This window comes from Pan paniscus, chromosome 6, assembly GCF_029289425.2.
Source record: "Pan paniscus chromosome 6, NHGRI_mPanPan1-v2.0_pri, whole genome shotgun sequence".
Taxonomy (NCBI): Eukaryota; Metazoa; Chordata; class Mammalia; order Primates; family Hominidae; genus Pan; species Pan paniscus.
In genome coordinates this window covers 78,690,462-78,708,831 of record NC_073255.2, presented here as the reverse complement: position 1 = coordinate 78,708,831, position 18,370 = coordinate 78,690,462, and the positions used below count along the sequence as shown (strand labels likewise).

At 39.9% G+C, this 18,370-nt stretch overlaps 2 pseudogenes; both read left to right on the top strand.

Annotated features, from left to right (window-relative positions):
- LOC117980983 (septin-14-like) overlaps positions 1-18,370 on the top strand; it is a 44,089-nt pseudogene that overhangs the window by 11,747 nt on the left and 13,972 nt on the right.
- LOC129398157 (borealin-like) lies at positions 14,463-16,827 on the top strand (annotated as a pseudogene).

Genomic DNA, 18,370 nt, shown 5'->3' with positions numbered 1-18,370 from the left:
ATCAGTCAGAGGAAAGTGCACCAAGCAGGAAGACAGGTTCTCAATCCAGTCCATGGATTTGACTTGTAGCTTGGCTTTCAGGCTTTAAACTGTCTTTGGCTTGGGAGGTGGGATTTCCCTGGGAACTTGCCCCTATCTGCCTAGGCATTTGTCCACCTCCTGCCACTATCAGTGGCAGTGACTTAACTTGCAACTTTTTGTATCAGCCAAGGGTCTACTGATACCTAGACACAGGAAGATTGTGAGTTATTTGTGCAGGAGGGCTGTGTGTTCTGGATTATGAAGAAAGGCATACTTGTAGCTTATCTGCTTTTTTTTTCTTTCCTCTGCTCCCACAAGCCTGACTCCCCTTCCCTAATTGGGACTCTACATTATCTTGTAAGAATTTTATCATTTTATGCTATACATTTAGGTCTATGATCCAATTTGAGTTAATTTTGTGAAATACGTAAGGTCTGTTTATAGATTCTTATTTTTGCATGTGAATATCCTGTTCCAGCACCATTTGTTGAAAAGAATGTCTTTTCTCCATTGAATTCCCATTGCTTCTTTGTCAAATATCAATTGACTCTATTTGTGTAGGCATATTTCTGGGCTCTCTACTCTGTTCCATTGATCTGTTTGTCTGTTATTTTGCCCATGCCATGCTGTTTTAATTACTATGGCTTTGTAGTAAATTGTTGTTCTTCAGTATTGTGTTGGCTATTCTAGTTCTTTTGCCTTTTCATATAAATTTTGGAGTTAGTTTGTTATTATTTGTTTGTTATTACATATTATATTTATTTGTTATTCACAAAATAATTTGGTGAAATTTTGACTGGGATTGTGGTGAATCCGTAGGTTAAGTTATGGAAAATTGTCATCTTGACAATATTGAGTCTTTCTATCCATGTACATGGAATGTCTTTCCATTTATTTAGATAGTCCCTGAGGGTTTCCTTTTTTTTTTTTTTGTATTTTTAGTAGAGATGGTGTTTCGCCATGTTGGCCAGGCTGGTTTTGAACTCCAGACCTCAGGTGATCCACCTGCCTCAGCCTCCCAAAGTGCTAGGATTACAGGCATGAGCCACCGCACCAGGCCTGTCCCTGATTTTTTCAGTAGTGTTTTACAGTTTTTCTCATCTAGAACCACTATGAAAAACAGTATGGTGGTGATATGGTTTGGCTGTGTCTCCACCCAAATCTCAACTTGAATTTTATCTCCCAGAATTCCCATGTATTTTGGGAGGGACCCAGTGGAAGATAATTAAAACGTGGGGGGCAGGTTTTTCCCGTGCTATTCTCATGATAGTGAATAAGTCTCACGAGATCTGATGTATGTATCAGGGGTTTCTGCTTTTGCTTCTTCCAATTTTCTCGTGCCGCTGCCATGTAAGAAGTGCCATTCACCTCCCATGATGCTTTTAAGGCCTCCCGAGCCACGTGGAACTGTAAGTCCAATGAAACCTCTTTTTCTTCCCAGTCTCAGGTATATCTTGATCAGCAGCATGAAAATAGACTAATACAGGTGGTTTCTCCAAAATTGAAAATAAAATTACCATATGATCTAACAATCCTCTTTCTGGGTATATATCTGAAAGAATCGAAAGTAGGGACTTACTTAGATATTTGTAAAGCATATAAATCACATTATTATTCACAGTAGCTGAGAGATGGAAGCAACCCAAATGTCCATCAATAGAAGAATAGGTAAGGGAGGTTTAACCCTGGACTCTGTATTTGATTCCATTGGTCTACATGTCTGTCTTTATGCTACTCCCAAACTATTTTGATTACTGTACCTTTGTAATATGTTTTGAATTCTAGAAGTGTGAGATCTCTAACTTTGGTCTTTCAATATTTTTTTTGGCTATTCAGGTCCCTTGGGATTACATTTAAATTTTTGGATGGGTTTTCTCTGTTTCTTGGCCTGTTTCCCCTCCAAGCCAAAATCTCTGAGACAGGGTTCTGGAATTGTGGGTTGAAACAATGGCAGGTTACCCCCCAACCCTGAAGCTTCAGGCACTGCTGGTAACTGAGAGCTCATTGTGGAGGAGCAGCAGTCTGAGGTTCTTTGGATTGCTTCCCCACACAATGAGCCACTGCCTCATGAACTAGGCAAGGTTGGTCAGGGCCCCCATCTTCTCTGTTTTCTGCATACAAGGAAGGGCCCCTATTTCACAAGTAGGTCTTGAGTGGTAAAAGGGAGCCTCCAACTCTCAAATGCACTTGCCAAGGACTTAGCCTCAAAAACAGTAGATGGGGCTTGGATGCAGAATGCTGTATTGTCTCTGGTTTTAGAATCAGGGCAGTAGTAAAGATGACTAAACTCTTTATTTGTGTAAATATTTTATGCTAGTAAATGCCTAAAATATTAGCTTAAAATTTGAAAGATGATTTGTTTTTTTGAGATGGAGTCTCACTCTTGTTGCTCAGGCTGGAGTGCAATGGTGCAATCTTAGCTCACTGCAACCTCTGCCTCCTGGATTCAAGCAATTCTCCTGCCTCAGCCTCCTGAGTAGCAGGGATTACAGGTGCTCACCACCACGCCCAACTAATTTCTGTATTTTTAGTAGAGATGGGGTTTCATCATGTTGGCAAGGCTGGTCTTGAACTCCTGACCTCAGGTGATCCACCCACCTTGGCCTCCCAAAGTGCTGGGATTATAGGCATGAGACACCATGCCCAGCCAAAAGATGATAAATTTTGAAAGTATATATATAGATTTAGATTTCCATCCTAGCTTCTCTGCTTAAAAGCCAAAAGATCCTGCAAAATTCACTCATCTTCCTTGAGACTGTTAACTTATCTATGCTATGGGATCAATGACATCTCTATTAAGGGTTTTTTTTTCTTGAAGTGTAAGTGTCAGGATCTGACACACAGAGTCTAGAATGTAACAGGTAACTGTAACTAACTGTTAATTCCATTTCTTCCATTTCTCTTTTCCTATGATTTACACCACCTTTATTTTAAGATACCTCAAACACTAAATAGATTTCTGAATTTAAATGCTAAGTACTGTAAAATTTAAAAAATTCTTTTGGCTGGGCACGTGGCTCACACCTGTAATCCCAGCACTTTGGGAGGCCAAGGTGGGCGGATCACCTGAGGTCAGGAGTTCAAGACCAGCCTGGTCAACATGATGAAACTCGATCTCTACTAAACAATACAAAAATTAGCTAGGTGTGGTGGCGGGTGCCTGTAATCCTAGCTACTCCGGAGGCTGAGGCAGGAGAATCACTCAAACCTGGAAGGTGGAGGTTGCAGTGAGCCAAGCTCATGCCACTGCACTCCAGCCTGGGTGACAGGGTCAGATTCTGTCTCAAAAAATAAACATAATTTATTGAGACATATAGAGTATTGCTTATTAATACATTTTATATTGTATCCATCAATTATTATAATAGTGGTAGTGATTTTTAATATTTTGTCTTTTAACTTTTATACCAGAGTTAAAAGTTACTTGCATGTTATTTCTTCAACATTCAGGGTAAAGATGGTTCAGGGTGAAGATGGTTCAGGGTAAAGATAGTGTGAGAAAAATGATGTCTACTAAAAATCCTTTTTCTTTGTGTTTCCTACAGCAGGATACCTTGCTTTAGGCTCTGCTCAGTAGACAGTTTCCAATTGTGTGCACAGCCTGAGACTGATGCTGACAGAAACCAATTAGCGCATACTGTCAAGTCTTAAAATGAGACACAGGGTAGATCCCTAATTAAATTTATTACAATATTGTCATCGCTGTCATTTTTATAACAGGAGTGAGAGTAATATAGTAAGCTTTATTGGTGCTAGAGAATTCAATTCATATCATTCTTGTTTTCTAGGGACTGTTACCGTTTGCTGTGGTAGGGAGTATGGTTGAAGTGAAAGTTGGAAAAAGGATGGTCAGAGGCTGTTACTACCCTTGGGGAGTTTTGCAAGGTAAATATGAAAGAGGGCAGACTCTGGAATGATTAAGTTAAATATATGTGTATCATTCGTAGTCTCAAAGTAACATTTTAAATTGAGCTAATATTGGTAACTCTTGCTAATCTGTAAGTTAACAATTACTAATGAGGAATGCAAACTCTGTTTTATGTAAATTAATGCTTACTGTGACAATGACTCATTCTCATAGAAGTCTGCTGAACGCTGCTTTAAGCCAAAATCTCCAGAGGCTGGGAAGAACCTCTTTGTTTATCCCGATGCTCCCAATGTGCCACGTGCATATTATCTGTCTTTGTATAAATTATGACATTGAGAATGCTGGAAAGCACTTTAAACAAAATGGAAGCAAAAATACTAGTGTGTAGATGTGTTGCATAAACTCATTGCTAGCTAATGTAGAAACCATTTTAAACTGGTCACTAGAAAAAAGAGTGATAAACTTTTTAAAACAAAGTACAATTTACCTTTGGCTAAAGATTATACCTTTGACATTTATATTATTATTTAGCATCATAATGAGTTAGAATAGTGTAGTAAGCAGTAATTTATTATCTTGTTCATATAGTTATGGTACTAATTATTGGGGAATGGAAGATTTCTACTTGTACTGGTTTCCAAATGATATTTTTGGTTTTTTTGTTTGTTTTTTGAGACAGATTTTTCTCTTGTCACCCAGGCTGGAGTGCAAGTGCCACAATCTTGGCTCGCCTCAACCTCTGCCTCCCAGGTTCAAGTGATTCTCCTGCCTCAGCCTTCTGAGTAGCTGGGATTACATGTGCCTGCCACCACACCTGGCTAATTTTTGTATTTTCAGTAGAGACAGGGTTTCACCATATTAGGCTGATCTCAAACTCCCGACCTCAGGTGATCCACCTGCCTTGGCCTCTAAAAGTGCTGGGATTATAGGCATGAGCCACCATGCCCAGCCCTGAATGATGTTTTTCAAAAAATGACATATTAGAAATTTTAAAATTTGTTAAACTTTTGTTTAACTTAATGTTTTAATATATAAACTTAATGTTTTAATATATATTATGTTGTATTATATATTAGTATGTGTTATAAATATATATCTGTACTATATGTTGATGTATAAAATTTGGTCACAGTATTAATCACAATAAACCATATATTATCAATCTTCTGGACATGATAAACACAGGAGAGAGCCATACAAATTATTTTTCATTAATTAATCTTAATTGACAACTAAAATTGTATGTACTTATCATGTACAACATGATGTTTTGAAATACATATACATTGTAGAATGGCTAAATTGATATAATTAACATGTGTTATCTCAATTATTTTTGTGATGAAAGCTTAACATCTGTCTTAGCAATTTTCAAGAGTATAAAATATTGTTATTAACACAGTCACTATGTTGTGCAATAGATCTCTTTAACTTGTTCTTATCTAACTAAAAGTTTGTATCCTTTGACTAACATCTCTCCTACTATACCCTCTACCTAACTCATGTAACCAGCATTCTACTCTCTGTTTCTATAAGTTTAACTTTTAAAAATTTGATATGTTAGTAAGATCATTTACTTTTTGTCTTTCTGTGCTTGGCATATTCACTTAGTGTAAAGTCCTCCAGTTCCATCCATGTTGCTGCAAATGATAGGATTTCCTGATTTGTAAGGCTGAATAGTATTCCATTGCATATATATACCACACATTTTTTCTTCATGCATCCATTCATGGACACTTAGATTGCTTCCATATCTTGGCTCTTGTGAGTAATGGTAGTGTAGGTATCTCTCTGACATACTGACTTCATTTTGGGGAGGTATATATATCCAGTAGTGTGATTGCTGGATCATATGGTAGTTGTTTTATTTTTAATTTTTTGAAGAAGCTCCATACTGTTTTTCATAATGGCTGTCCTAATTTACATTGCCACCAACAGTGTACAAGGGTTCCCTTTTTTCCACATCCTTACCAGCACTTGTTTGTCTTATTGATAATAGTCATTTTAGCATGGGTGAAGTAACAGCTTATTGTGTTTTAAATTTTTTCTTTTTTTGAGATGGAGTTTAGCTCTTGTTGCCCAGGCTGGAGTGCAATGGTGTGATCTCGGCTCACAGCAACCTCTGCCTCCTGGGTTCAAGCAATTCTCCTTCCTCAGCCTCCCTAGTAGCTGGGATTACAGGCACATGCCACCATACCCAGGCAATTTTTTTTTTTTGTATTTTTAGTAGAGATGGGGTTTTGGCATGTTAGGCAGACTAGTCTCAAACTCCTGACCGCAGGTGATCTGCCTGCCTCAGCCTCCCAAACAGCCAGGATTACAGGCATGAGCCACCACACCAGGCCTTTGTTTTTTAATTTTTAATTTGTATGGATACATAGTAGGTGTAAGTATTTATAGGGCACATGAGATATTTGATACTGGCATTCAGTGTGTAGTAATCACATCAGGGTAAATAGAGTACCCATCAACTCAAGCATTTATCCTTTCTTTGTGTCACAAACAATCCAAGTATACTCTTTTAGTTATTCTAAAATGTACAATAAATTATTGTTGACTGTAGTCACCTTCTGTGCTATCAAATACTAGATCTTATTCATTCTATGTAACTATTTACTTGTACCATCAACCATCCCCACTTCTCTCCCTCCCCAGTCCTTTCCTAGTTTCTGGTAATAAACATTCCTCTCTTTATCCCCATGGGTTCAATTGTTTTAATTTTTAGCTCCACAAATGAGTGAGAACATGTGAAATTTGTCTTCCCGTGTCTTATTTCACTTAACATAATATCCTCGGTTCCATTCATGTTGTTGCAAATGACGGGATCTCATTATTTTTTATGGCTGAACAGTACTCTATCATGTATATGTACCACATTTACTTTATTCATTCATTTGATGATGGATACTTAGGTTGCTTTCAAATTTTGGCTATTGTGAATACTGCTGTAACAAACATGGGAGTGGAGCTATCTCTTTAATATACTACTTTCCTTTTTTCTGGGTATATATCCACTAGTGGGATTGCTGGATCATATGGTAGTTCTATTTTTAGTTTTTTTGAGGAAACTCCATACTTTTTTCCGTAAAGACTGTACTGATTGACATTCCTGCCAACAGTGTACAAGGATTCCTTTTTCTCCACACCTTCACCAGCATTTGTTATTGCCTGTCTTTTGGATAAAAGCTTTTTTAACTGGGGTGAGATGATACCTCATTGTAGTTTTTATTTGCCTTTCTCTGGTAATCAGCGATGTTGAGTACCTTTTCATTTGCTTGTTCGGCATTTTAAAACACCCACAATGAGCAGTTACTTCACACATGTTAAAACGGATATTATCAATAAGACAAAAGAAGACATTTTTATGTCTTCTTTGGAGAAATGTCTATTCAGATCTTTTGCCCATTTTAAATTGGATTATTAGATTTTTTCCTATTGAGTTGTTTGAGTTACTTAAATATATTCTGGTTATTAATCTCTTGTCAGATAAATAGTTTGTAAATATTTTCTCATTGTGTAGGTTGTCTCTTCACTTTGTTGATTGTTTCCTTTGTTTTGCAGAAGCTTTTTAATTTGAGATGATCCCATTTGTCTATTTTTGCTTTGATTGCCTGTGCTTGTGGGGTATTACTCAATAAACGTCCTGAAGAGTTTCCCCGATGTTTTTTATAGTAGTTTCATAGTTTGAGGTCTTACATTTAAGTCTTTAATCCGTTTTGATTTGATTTTTGTATGTGGTGAAAGATAATAGTTTCTTTCTTCTGCATATGGATATCCAGTTTTCCCAACACCATTTATTGAAGAGCTTATCCTTTCCCCAGTGTATGTGCTTGGCACCTTTGTTGAAAATGAGTTCTCTGTGGCTGTATGGATTTATTCCTGGGTTCTGTATTCTGTTCCATTGGTCTGTGTGTCTGTTTTTATGCTGGTACCATGCTGTTTCACTTATGGCTTTGTAGTATAATTTGAAGTCAGGTAATGCGATTCCTCCAGTGTTGTTATTTTTGCCCAGAATTGCTTTAAGTATTTTTTTGGTTCCATATACATCTTAGGATTGTTTTTTCTTTTTCTTTGAAGAATGTCACTGATATTTTGATAGGTATTGCATTGAATCTATTATAGATTGCTTTGGGTAGTATGGACATTTTAACAATATTATTGATTCTTCCAATCCATGAACATGAACTATGTTCTCATTATTTTGCATCCTTTTCAATTTCTTACATCAGTATTTATAGTTTTCATTGTAGGGATTTTTCATTTCTTTGGTCATGTTTATTTCTAGGTATTTTATTTTATTTATAGGTATTGTAAATTGGATTAGTTTTTTTTTCAGATTTTTCACTGTTGGCATATAATAATGCTACTGATTTTTGTAGGTTGATTTTGTATGTTGTAACTTTATTAATTTTGTTTATCAGTTCTAATAGTTTTATTTTGGTGGAGTCTTTAGGTTTTTCTGCATAGGAGATCATATCATCTGCAAACAAGAATAATTTGACTTCTTCCTTTCCAATTTGGAACCCCCTTATATCTTTCTCTGGTCTTATTGCTCTAGCTAGGACTTCCAGTTGAATAACAGTGGCGAAAGTGGGCATCCTTGTCATTTTCCAGATCTTAGAGGAAAAGCTTTAAGTTTTTTCCCATTCAGTATGATACTAGCTGAGAGTCTGCCATACATGGCTTTTATTATGTTGAGGTATGTTGCTTCTATCCACAGTTTTTTGAATTTTTTTATGATGAAGGGATATTGAATTTTATCAAATGCCCTTTCAGCATCAATTGAAATGATCATATGGTTTTTGTCCTTCATTCTGATAGGAATGTACCATACTGATATGATGTACCATATTGATTGATTTGTGTGTGCTGAAGCATCCTTGCATCCCTGGGATAAATCCCACTTGGTCGTGGTGAAGGATTTTTAATGTGTTGTTGAATTCAGTTTGCTAGTATTTTTTGAGGGGTTTTTCATCAATGTTCCTCAGAGATATTGGCCTGGAGTTTTCTTGTTTTGATGTGTCTTTCTGTGGTTTTGGTATCAGGGTAATACTGGCCTTGTTGAATGAGATCTGATTTATTCCCTTCTCCTATATGTTTTAGAATAGTTTGAGTAGAATTAGTATTGGTTCTTTAAATGTTTGCTGAAATTCAGCAGTGAAGCCATCAGATCCTGGACTTGTCTTTGCTGGGAGACTTCTCATTATGATTTTGGTCTCATTACTTGTTACTTGTCCTTCAGGTTTACAATTTCTTCATGGTTCAATCTTGATAGTATGTATATGTCTAGGAATTCATCAATTTCTTCTATGTTTTTAAATTTATTGGCATATAGTGGCTCACAGTGGCCTCTAATGAGCCTTTGGATTTCTGCAGCCTCAGTTGTGATGTCTCCTTTTTCTTTCTTTCTCTTTTTTTATTTTTAGAGATGGGGTCTCACTATGTTGCCCAGGATGGTCTCAAACTCCTGGCTCAAGCAATCCTCCTGCCTCAGCCTCCCAAAGTGCTGGGATTACAGGCATGAGCCACTGCACCTGGCCATTATGTCTCCTTTTTCATCTGTGATTTTATTTATTTGGATCTACTCTTTTTCTTTCTCAGTCTGGCTAAAGGTTTGCAGATTTTGTTTATATTTTCAAAAAATAAACTTTTCATTTCATTGATCTTTGGTATTTTTTTCATTTTAATTTCATTTCTTTCTGCTCTGATTTTTATTATTTCTTATACTAATTTTGGGTTTGGTTTGCTCTTGCTTTTCTAGTTCTTTAAGATGCATTGTTAGATTGTTTATTTGATGTTTTTCTACTTTTTTTGATGTAGGCACTTATTGCTATAAACTTTGTTCTTGGTACTGCTTTTGCTGTGTCCCATAGGTTTTGGTATGTTATATTTCCATTTTCATTTGTTTCAATAAATTTTAAAATTACCTTCTTTATTTCCTCATTGACCCACTGGTCATTCAGGAACATATTGCTTAATTTCCATGTGTTTGTGTAGTTTCCAAAGTTCCTCTTGTTATTGATCTACACTTTTATTCCATTGTAGTCAGGGATAATACTTGATGATTTCGTATTTTGCATTGTTTAAGACTTGTTTTGTGGCCTAACATATGCTCTATCCTTGAGAATATGCTACATGCAGAGGAGAAGAATGCGCATTCTGTAGCCATTGGATGAAATGTCCTGTAACTATCTTTTAGGTTCATTTGGTCCATACTGCAGATTAAGTCAGGATTTTTTTGCTGATTTTCTGTCTGGATGATCTGTCCAATGCCGAAAGTGGAGTGTTGAAGTCTCCAGCTATTATTGTATTGGAATCTTTCTTTTTCTTTAGCTCTAATAATATTTCCTTTATATATCTAAGTGCTCCAATGTTGGGTATGTACATATTTATAGTTGTTACGGCCTCTTGCTGAATTGATCCCTTTATTCATATGTAATGACCCTTCCTTATCTGTTTTTACAGTTTTTGTCTTGAAATGTATTTTATCTTATATAAGTATACATTTTCGTGTTCTGTTTTTGTTTCCATTTGCATGGAATTATCTTTTCCCATCCCTTTATTTTCAGTCTATTTGTGTCTTTTTAAGTGTGTTCTTGTAGGCAACGGATCATTGGGTCTTGTTTTTTTGTTGTTGTTTTTTGGTTTTTGGTTTTTTTTTGAGACAGAGTCTTGCTCTGTCACCCAGGCTGGAGTGTAATGGCACAATCTCGGCTCACTGCAACCTCCACCTCTAGGGTTCAAGCGATTCTCCTGCGTCAGCCTCCCGAGTAGCTGGGATTACAGATGCCCACCACCATGCCCAGCTAATCACTCTGTGTTTCTTGATTGGAGAGTTTAGTCCATTTACTCACATTCAAGGTTATTATTGATAAGTAAGGACTTACTCTTATCATTTTGTTATTTGTTTTCTGGTGACTTTGTGGTCTTCTCTTCTTTCTTTCCTACCTTCTTGTCTTCCTTTTAGTCCAGGTGATTTTCTCTGATGGTATACTTTAATTTCTTGTTTTCTATTTTTTGTGTATCTATTGTATGTTTTTTTTGAGGTTACCATGAGGCTTGCGTATAGCATCTTATAACCCATTATTTTAAACTGATGACAACTTATCACTGATTGCATAAATGAACAAAGAAACTAATGAATGAGCAAAAAACTAATAAAAACTTTACACTTTAACTTCATCCCTCCACTTTTTTAACGTTTAAAAATTTTCTATTTCTATCTTATACTATGTCTTGAAAAGTTGTAGTTATCATTTTTGATAGGTTTACATTTTAGTATTCCTACTACAGATATGAGTGCTTTACCCACTACAATAAGCTTGTTATAACATTCCATGTGTATCTGTATACTTACTATTAGGTTGGTGCAAAAATAGTTGCAGTTTTTGCTATTAGAAGTTATGGCATTAAAAGTAATGGCAAAAAACACAGCTCCTCTTTCTTTTTTTTTGTTTTGTTTTGTTTTGTTTGTTTGTTTGTTTGTTTTGAGACAGAGTCTAGCTCTGTCACCCAGGCTGGAGTGCAATGGCGTGATCTTGGCTCACTGCAACCTCCGCCTCCCAGGTTCAAGCAATTATCCTGCCTCAGACTGCCGAGTAGCTAGGATTACAGGTACCTGCCACCATGTCCAGCTAATTTTTGTATTTCTAGTAGAGATGGGGTTTCACTGTGTTGGCCAGGCTGGTCTTGAACTCCTACCTTGTGATCCTTCCACCTCAGCCTCTCAAAGTGCTGGGATTACAAGCATGAGCCACCATGCCCGACCCACAGTTCCTCTTGAGCCAACCTAATATTACCGGTGAGTCTTGTACCTTCAAATGGTTTCCTATTGCCCATCAATGTTATATATATATATATATATGTGTATATATATGTGTATATATATATATGTGTATATATATACATATATATATATGAATTCCCTTTAGTATTTATTTTAGGACAGGTTTGGTGCTAATGAAATCCTTCAACTTGTATTTGTCTGGGAAAGTCTTCATTTCTCCTTCATGTTCATAGGATATTTTTACTGGATGTACCATTCTTGGCTAAAAGGTTTTCTTCTTCAGCATTTTACGTATGTCATGCCATTCTCTCCTGGCCTGTAAGTTTTCCACTGAAAAGTGTGCTGCCAGACACATTGAGGCTCCATTGTATGTTACTTGTTTGTTTTCTCTTGCTGCTTTTAGGATCCTTTCTTTATCCTTGACCTTTGGGAGTTTGATTATCACATCCCTTGAGGTAATCTTCTATGGGTTAGATCTGCTTGGTGTTCTATAACTTTCTTGTACTTGAACATTGATATCTTTCTCTAGGTTTGAGACATTCCCTGATATTATCCCTTCGAATAATCTTTCTACTCCTATCTCTCTCTCTCTCTGCCTCCTTTTTAAGGCCAATAACTCTTAAATTTGCCCTTTTGAGACTATTTTTAGATCCTGTAGGTACACTTTATTTTTAAATTCATTTTTCTTTTGTCTCCTCTAACTGTATTTTCACATAGCTTTCTTCAAGCTCAGTAATTTTTTCTTCTGCTTGTCCAGTTCTGCTGTTAAGGGACTCTGATGCATTCTTCAGTATGTCAATTAATTTTTTTAGTTTCAATATTTCTGTTTGATTTTTAAAAACTATTTTAATCTCTTTGGTAAATTTATCTAATATAATTCTGAATTTCTTCTCTGTGTTATTTTGAATTTCATTGAGCTCTTTCAAAACAGCTATTTTGAATTCTCTGAAAGGTTACTTATCTCTGTCCTGAGACATGTGATTGGGATTGGTCACTAGTGCCTTATTTGTTTCATTTGGTGAGGTCATGTTTTCTGGGATGGTCTTGATGCTTGTCAATGTTTATCTATATCTGGGCATTGAATAGTTATATATTTATTGTAATCTTTGCAGTCTGGGCTCAATTGTGCCTGTTCTTCTTGAGAAGGTTTTCTAAGTATTCAAAGGGAATTTACTAGGGAGTACCCCAAGCCCAGTAACACTGTGACTCTAGCCGACTCATACTGCCTCAGTGGTCTCGGATAATATCTGGGAGAATTCCCTGGATTATTAGGCAGAATCTCTCAAACTCTTTCTCACTTTCTCCCAAACAGAAGGAGTCTCTCTGTCTGTGCTAGGTTGCTTGGAGTTGAGGAAGAGGTGACATAGTGGCTCCTGTGGCCACCACGGCTGGGACTGTGCTGGGTCACATATGAAGCCTGCAAATTACTGGGTCCTGCCCAAGGCCCATGGCAACTACTGCCTTGCTACTACTTATGTTTGTTTGAGGCCCAAAGGATCTTTAGTCAGCAGGTGGTGAGTCCTGCCCGGCTGGGTCCATCTCTTCAGTGCAGCAAGTTCCCTTCTGTCCCAGAGTGAGTCTAGAAATGTCCAGGAAGTAGGTCCTGGAATCGGTTTAGTGTGTGATTTACTGAAGCTGAGCTGCTACTCAAGTTGTAAGACAAAGTTCTCTTCTAATCTTCCTTCTCTTTCCCACAAGTGGAAGGCATCTCTCTTTGAGCTGCACTACCTGGAGTTGGGGGAGGTGTGATACAAGCATTTCTTGGCCACCAAAACTGGTGTCTTACTGGGTCACATGCATTCCCATTCCACTGGCTCTGAGCAAGCTCAGTACCTGGACTTGCCCAAGGACTGCAGACCCTGTGGCCTGACTGCCTTTCAAATTTATCCAGGACCCCAGGGCACTTTAATTAACATGTGGTGGAGGTAGCTGGAACTTAAGTTCCTATCTATCTCTGGCATGGGGGATTCCTTTTTAGTGGGTTCTAGGTTAAATGCTCCCTTTGGCCAGGAGTGGTGGCTCACACTTGTAGTCCCAGCACTTTGGGAGGCTGAGGCAGACGGATCACCTGAGGTCAGGAGTTCGAGATCAGCCTGACCAATATGGTGAAACCCTGTCTCCACTAAAAATACAAAAGTTAGCCAGGCATGGTGGTGTGTAGCTGTAGTCCCAGCTACTCAGGAGGCTGAGGCAGGAGAATCACTTGAACCTGGGAAGTGGAGGTTGCAGTGAGCCAAGATCGTGCCACTGCACTCCAGCCTGGGTGAAAACAAAAGTGTTCCCTTTGTGGGCCCTAGCAGAATTCTGCCCTGTGTTGTGTTCCACTGTGACAAGGCAGTCACTGAGTTCCAATGCAAAGTCCCACGATCACTTCACTCTCCCTCCCCAAAGCACACAGATTCTCTCTCTGTTCAGTATGGTGCTGCTGGGGGATGAATGTCAGCAGGCATAGGCTACACAAGACTCTTTACTACAATCTTCAGTGCCTCCTTTCTTGATATAATGTTAAAAGCAGGTACTGTGATTGCTCACCTGATTTTTCATTCTTATGAAGGTGCTTTCTTGAATGGATAATTGTTCAATTTGGTGTTTACGTAGGGGGATGACTGATGAGGGGTTCTATTCAGCCACCTTCCTTCACTCCAGTCCCCATTTTAGCAATTTTGAAATATACAGTAGCTTATTATTAATTTTGGGCACCATGCAGTGCAATAGATCACTGAAGCTTACTCCTCTAGTCTAACTAAAATTTTGTACCGTTTGATCAGTATTTTCCATTTCCCCATCCCTCTGCCTCCCCATTTTCCTCCAGTCACCACCTGTCTACTCTGTATTTCTGTGAGAGTGACGTTTTTAGTTACCACATATAAGTGAGATTATGCAGTATTTGTCCTTCTGTGCCTGGTTTACTTTTTTTTAGCATAGTGTCCTACAGTTTCATTCATGTTTTACACATGACATGATTTCATTCTTTTTTAAAGCTCTACAGTATTTTATTCTGCATCTTGTTGATGGGCACTTAGATTGCTTCCATATCTTGGCTATTGTGAATAATGATGACAAATATAACGCTTAGGAATAAATCTGACCAAGGAAGTAAAATATCTGCGCACTAAGAACTGTAAATCTTGGCCAGGTGCGGTGGCTCACACCTGTAATCTCAGCACTTTGGGAGGCTGAGGCGGGTGAATCACTTGAGGCCAGGAGCTTGAGACCAGCCTGGCCCACATGGCAAAACCCCATCTCTACTAAAAATACAAAAACTTAGCCATGTGTGGTGGTGGGCACCTGTAATCCCAGGTATTCATGAGGCTGAGGCAGGAGAATCACTTGAACCCGGGAGGTGGACATTGCAGTGAGCCGAGATTGCACCACTGCACTCCAGCCTGGGTGACAGAGCAAGACTCTGTCTCAAAAAAAAAAAACAAAAAACCACTGGGTGCAGTGGCTCACACCTGTAATCCCGGCACTTTAGGAGGCAGAGGCTGGCAGATCACCTGAAGTCAGGAGTTCAAGACCAGCCTGGCCAACATGGCGAAACCCCATCTCCACTAAAAAAATAGAAAAATTAGGTTGGGTGCAGTGGCTCACACCTCTAATCCCAGCGCTTTGGGAGGCTAAGGCGTGCAGATCACCTGAGGTCAGGAGTTTGAGACCAGCCTGACCAACATGGAGAAACCCCGTCTCTACTAAAAATACAAAATTGGCTGGGCGTGGTGGTGCACACCTTTAATCCTAGCTACTCGGGAGGCCGAGGCAGGAGAAGTGCTTGAACCCTGGAGGCAGAGTTTGTGGTAAGCCGAGATTGCACCATTGCTCTCCAGCTTGGGCAACAAGAGCAAAACTCCATCTAAAAAAGAAAAAAATAAAAATTAGCCAGATGTGGTGGTGCATGCCTGTAATCTCAGCTACTTGGGAGGCTGAGGCAAGAGAATCTCTTGAACCTGGGAGGGGGATATTGCAGTGAGCTGAGATCGCACCACTGCACTCCAGCCTGGGCAACAGAGCAAGACTCCACCTCAAAAAAAAAAAGCTGTAAAACTCGATTTAAAATTGAAGAAGAGTTTGCCTTCCTACTCCTTATCTGTTGCTCCCCGCAGCCTCCACCGAGCATCATGGCTCCTAGGAAGGGCAGCAGTTGGGTAGCCAAGACCAACTCCTTAGGGAGGTGGAAGCTCACCTCCTTTCTTAAAGACTTCGACCGTGAAATGGAAATATGAATCAAGCCAATTGAGTCAGTCAGGCAGAACCTCTTCAAGGAGGTGGATAACCTCTACAACATCCAGATCCTGTGGCTCCCAAAGGCACTGCGCAAAGATGAATGTCTTAACTACTTCTCCTTTGGAGGAAACAAACAAGGCTTAGAAGAGGCAGCAACAGCTGACCTGGATATCACCGAAATAAGCAAACTAACCGCAGAAGCTATTCAAACACCCCTGAAATCTACTAAAGCATGAAAGGTGATACAAGTAGATGAAATGATAGTGGAAGAGAATGAAGAAGAGGAAAATAAACGCAGGGATCTTCAAACTGCAAGAGTCAAAAGGTGAACTCCATCCAAGAAGAGAACTCAGTCTGTACAAGGAAAAGGCAGAAGAGAAAGGTCAAGCTGTGCTAACACTGTTACCCGAACTGTGGGTTGATTGGACGTGTCCATAGTGAAACCAACTCCAGGCCTGATACCCACGTTTGACTTGAGGGTCTTCATGATCCCTGGCCTGTGCACTCCTGCCACAGGAGAGCGGAATTACAACATCTCAGGAAATGGCAGCCCTCTTGCCCATAGCAAAGAGATCTTCCTCACTGTGCCAGCGGGTGGCAAAGAGTGCATGTGATTTTTTGCCAGTGACTTGCAGAGGCTCAGTATTGCCCAGCTAGATCCGCAGGCCTTGGGAAACATTAAGAAGCTCTCCAAACATCTTGCCCAAATCTGCAGCAGCACACACACCCATAAATGAGAAGCCAAAGTTGACAGGATGGACTTTTTTTTTTTCCCTTGGGAGAGAGTTTTGCTCTTATCACCCAGACTGGAGTGCAATGGCATGATCTTGACTCACTGCAACCTCTGCCTCCCTGGTTCAAGTGATTCTCTTGCCTCAGCCTCCTGAGTAGCTGGGATTACAGGTGCCTGCCACCATGCCCAGCTAATTTTCTGTATTTTAAATAGAGACAGGGTTTCACCACGTTGACCAGGCTGGTCTTGAACTCCTGACCTCAGGTAATCCCCCCGTCTTGGACTCGCAACGTGCTGGGATTACAGGCTTGAGCCACTGCACCCAGCCAAGACTTCTTCCCTTCAGGCTTATTGTTTGAGTGTAAAGTTCCAAAGCTAGGAGCCATGTTCCTCTGGCGGAATTCAGGAAGGGGAGAGACATGGTCTTCCCACACCAGTTAGGTAGAGCTATGCTGTTCAGCCCTCCCTCCCAGCTGACCCCAGCCATTGCTTACAGGGACCATGCCATGGAAACATCCTGTCAGTCTCCAGCTGAATCTTCCCTGCCCACTGAGCGGCTGCCTTCTGCCCCCTGTACCTCAGCATCCTCTTTGCCCTGCCCTGCCTGCAACCGAGGTGGTGCACAAGAACTCCGTGTTCTCTAGAAGACTGCCTCCACCACCCCTACCCAGAAAGCCTTTGCATCTGGCATTTCTGCTCTCTATGCTTGAGACTGGGGGGTTTAGGCTCAGAGAAGTGAGATTTGGGCCATGAGAGGGCTATTCCAGAAAGTAGGGGGAACTGTACAAATCAGCAGAGCGGAACAGTTGGCAGCAGTAACCTCAGCAGGGAACAGGCACATCTCCCCTCTGGCACTCATCTCTCCTCCCCCTTCCCCTCCTTTTCCTCCTCCTCCTCCTGTGGGAGGTGCTCAATGGGACTTTGGGATCTTTCACCTGCTGTGTCCAGTAGTTCTTTGAAGCCCACTTGTGAAACAGTGTTTGTTTTTTTGTTCTTTGGGTTTTTTTTTGAAATAGAGTCTTGCTCTGTCACCCAGGCTGGAGTGAAATGGCATGATCTTGGCTCACTGCAACTTCCGTCCCCCAGATTCAAGAAATTCTCCTGCTTCAGCCTCCCAAGTAGCTGGGATTACAGGCATGTGCCACTACGCCTGGTGAATTTTTGTATTTTTACTAGAGATGAGGTTTCACCATGTTGGCCAGGCTGTTCTTGAACTTCTGACCTTAAGTGATCCACCTGTCTCGGCCTTCTGTAGTGCCAGGATTACAGGCATGAGCCTCTGTGCCTGGCTGAAACAGTGTTTTATGTTTATCCCTGTTTACAGAAGACCAAATACTGGTTTGGTGACAGCTTCCACGTCTTACTCTTCTACCTCCCTAGTCAGTGGGAATTTGGATAAGGGAATTGTAGGGCTTAGATTCTAGGGTTTTTATGTGACTGATCACAAAATAATTCTCTCTAAGCTATCTATGGCCCAGTGGTCCCTGCCAAGTCTGTAGATTTCAGAAACCACTTCTCTTTTATGGGGCTCATGGGGGCAGGGGCGGGTGTGATTTGCCTGGTGGCCTCATTCCCTGTGTTTAGCCTGTGTCTGGGGCATGGACTTTGTTAAATGGAGTCAACAGTGAGGCCCTCATGCTGCAGCCAGCCTCTCTGCCCCAGAGAATCCTGTGCTGTGTTCTAAGAATTTGAGAACTAGAGTCCTCACCCCCAGGCTTGAGGGCACATGGTTTTCTCAAGT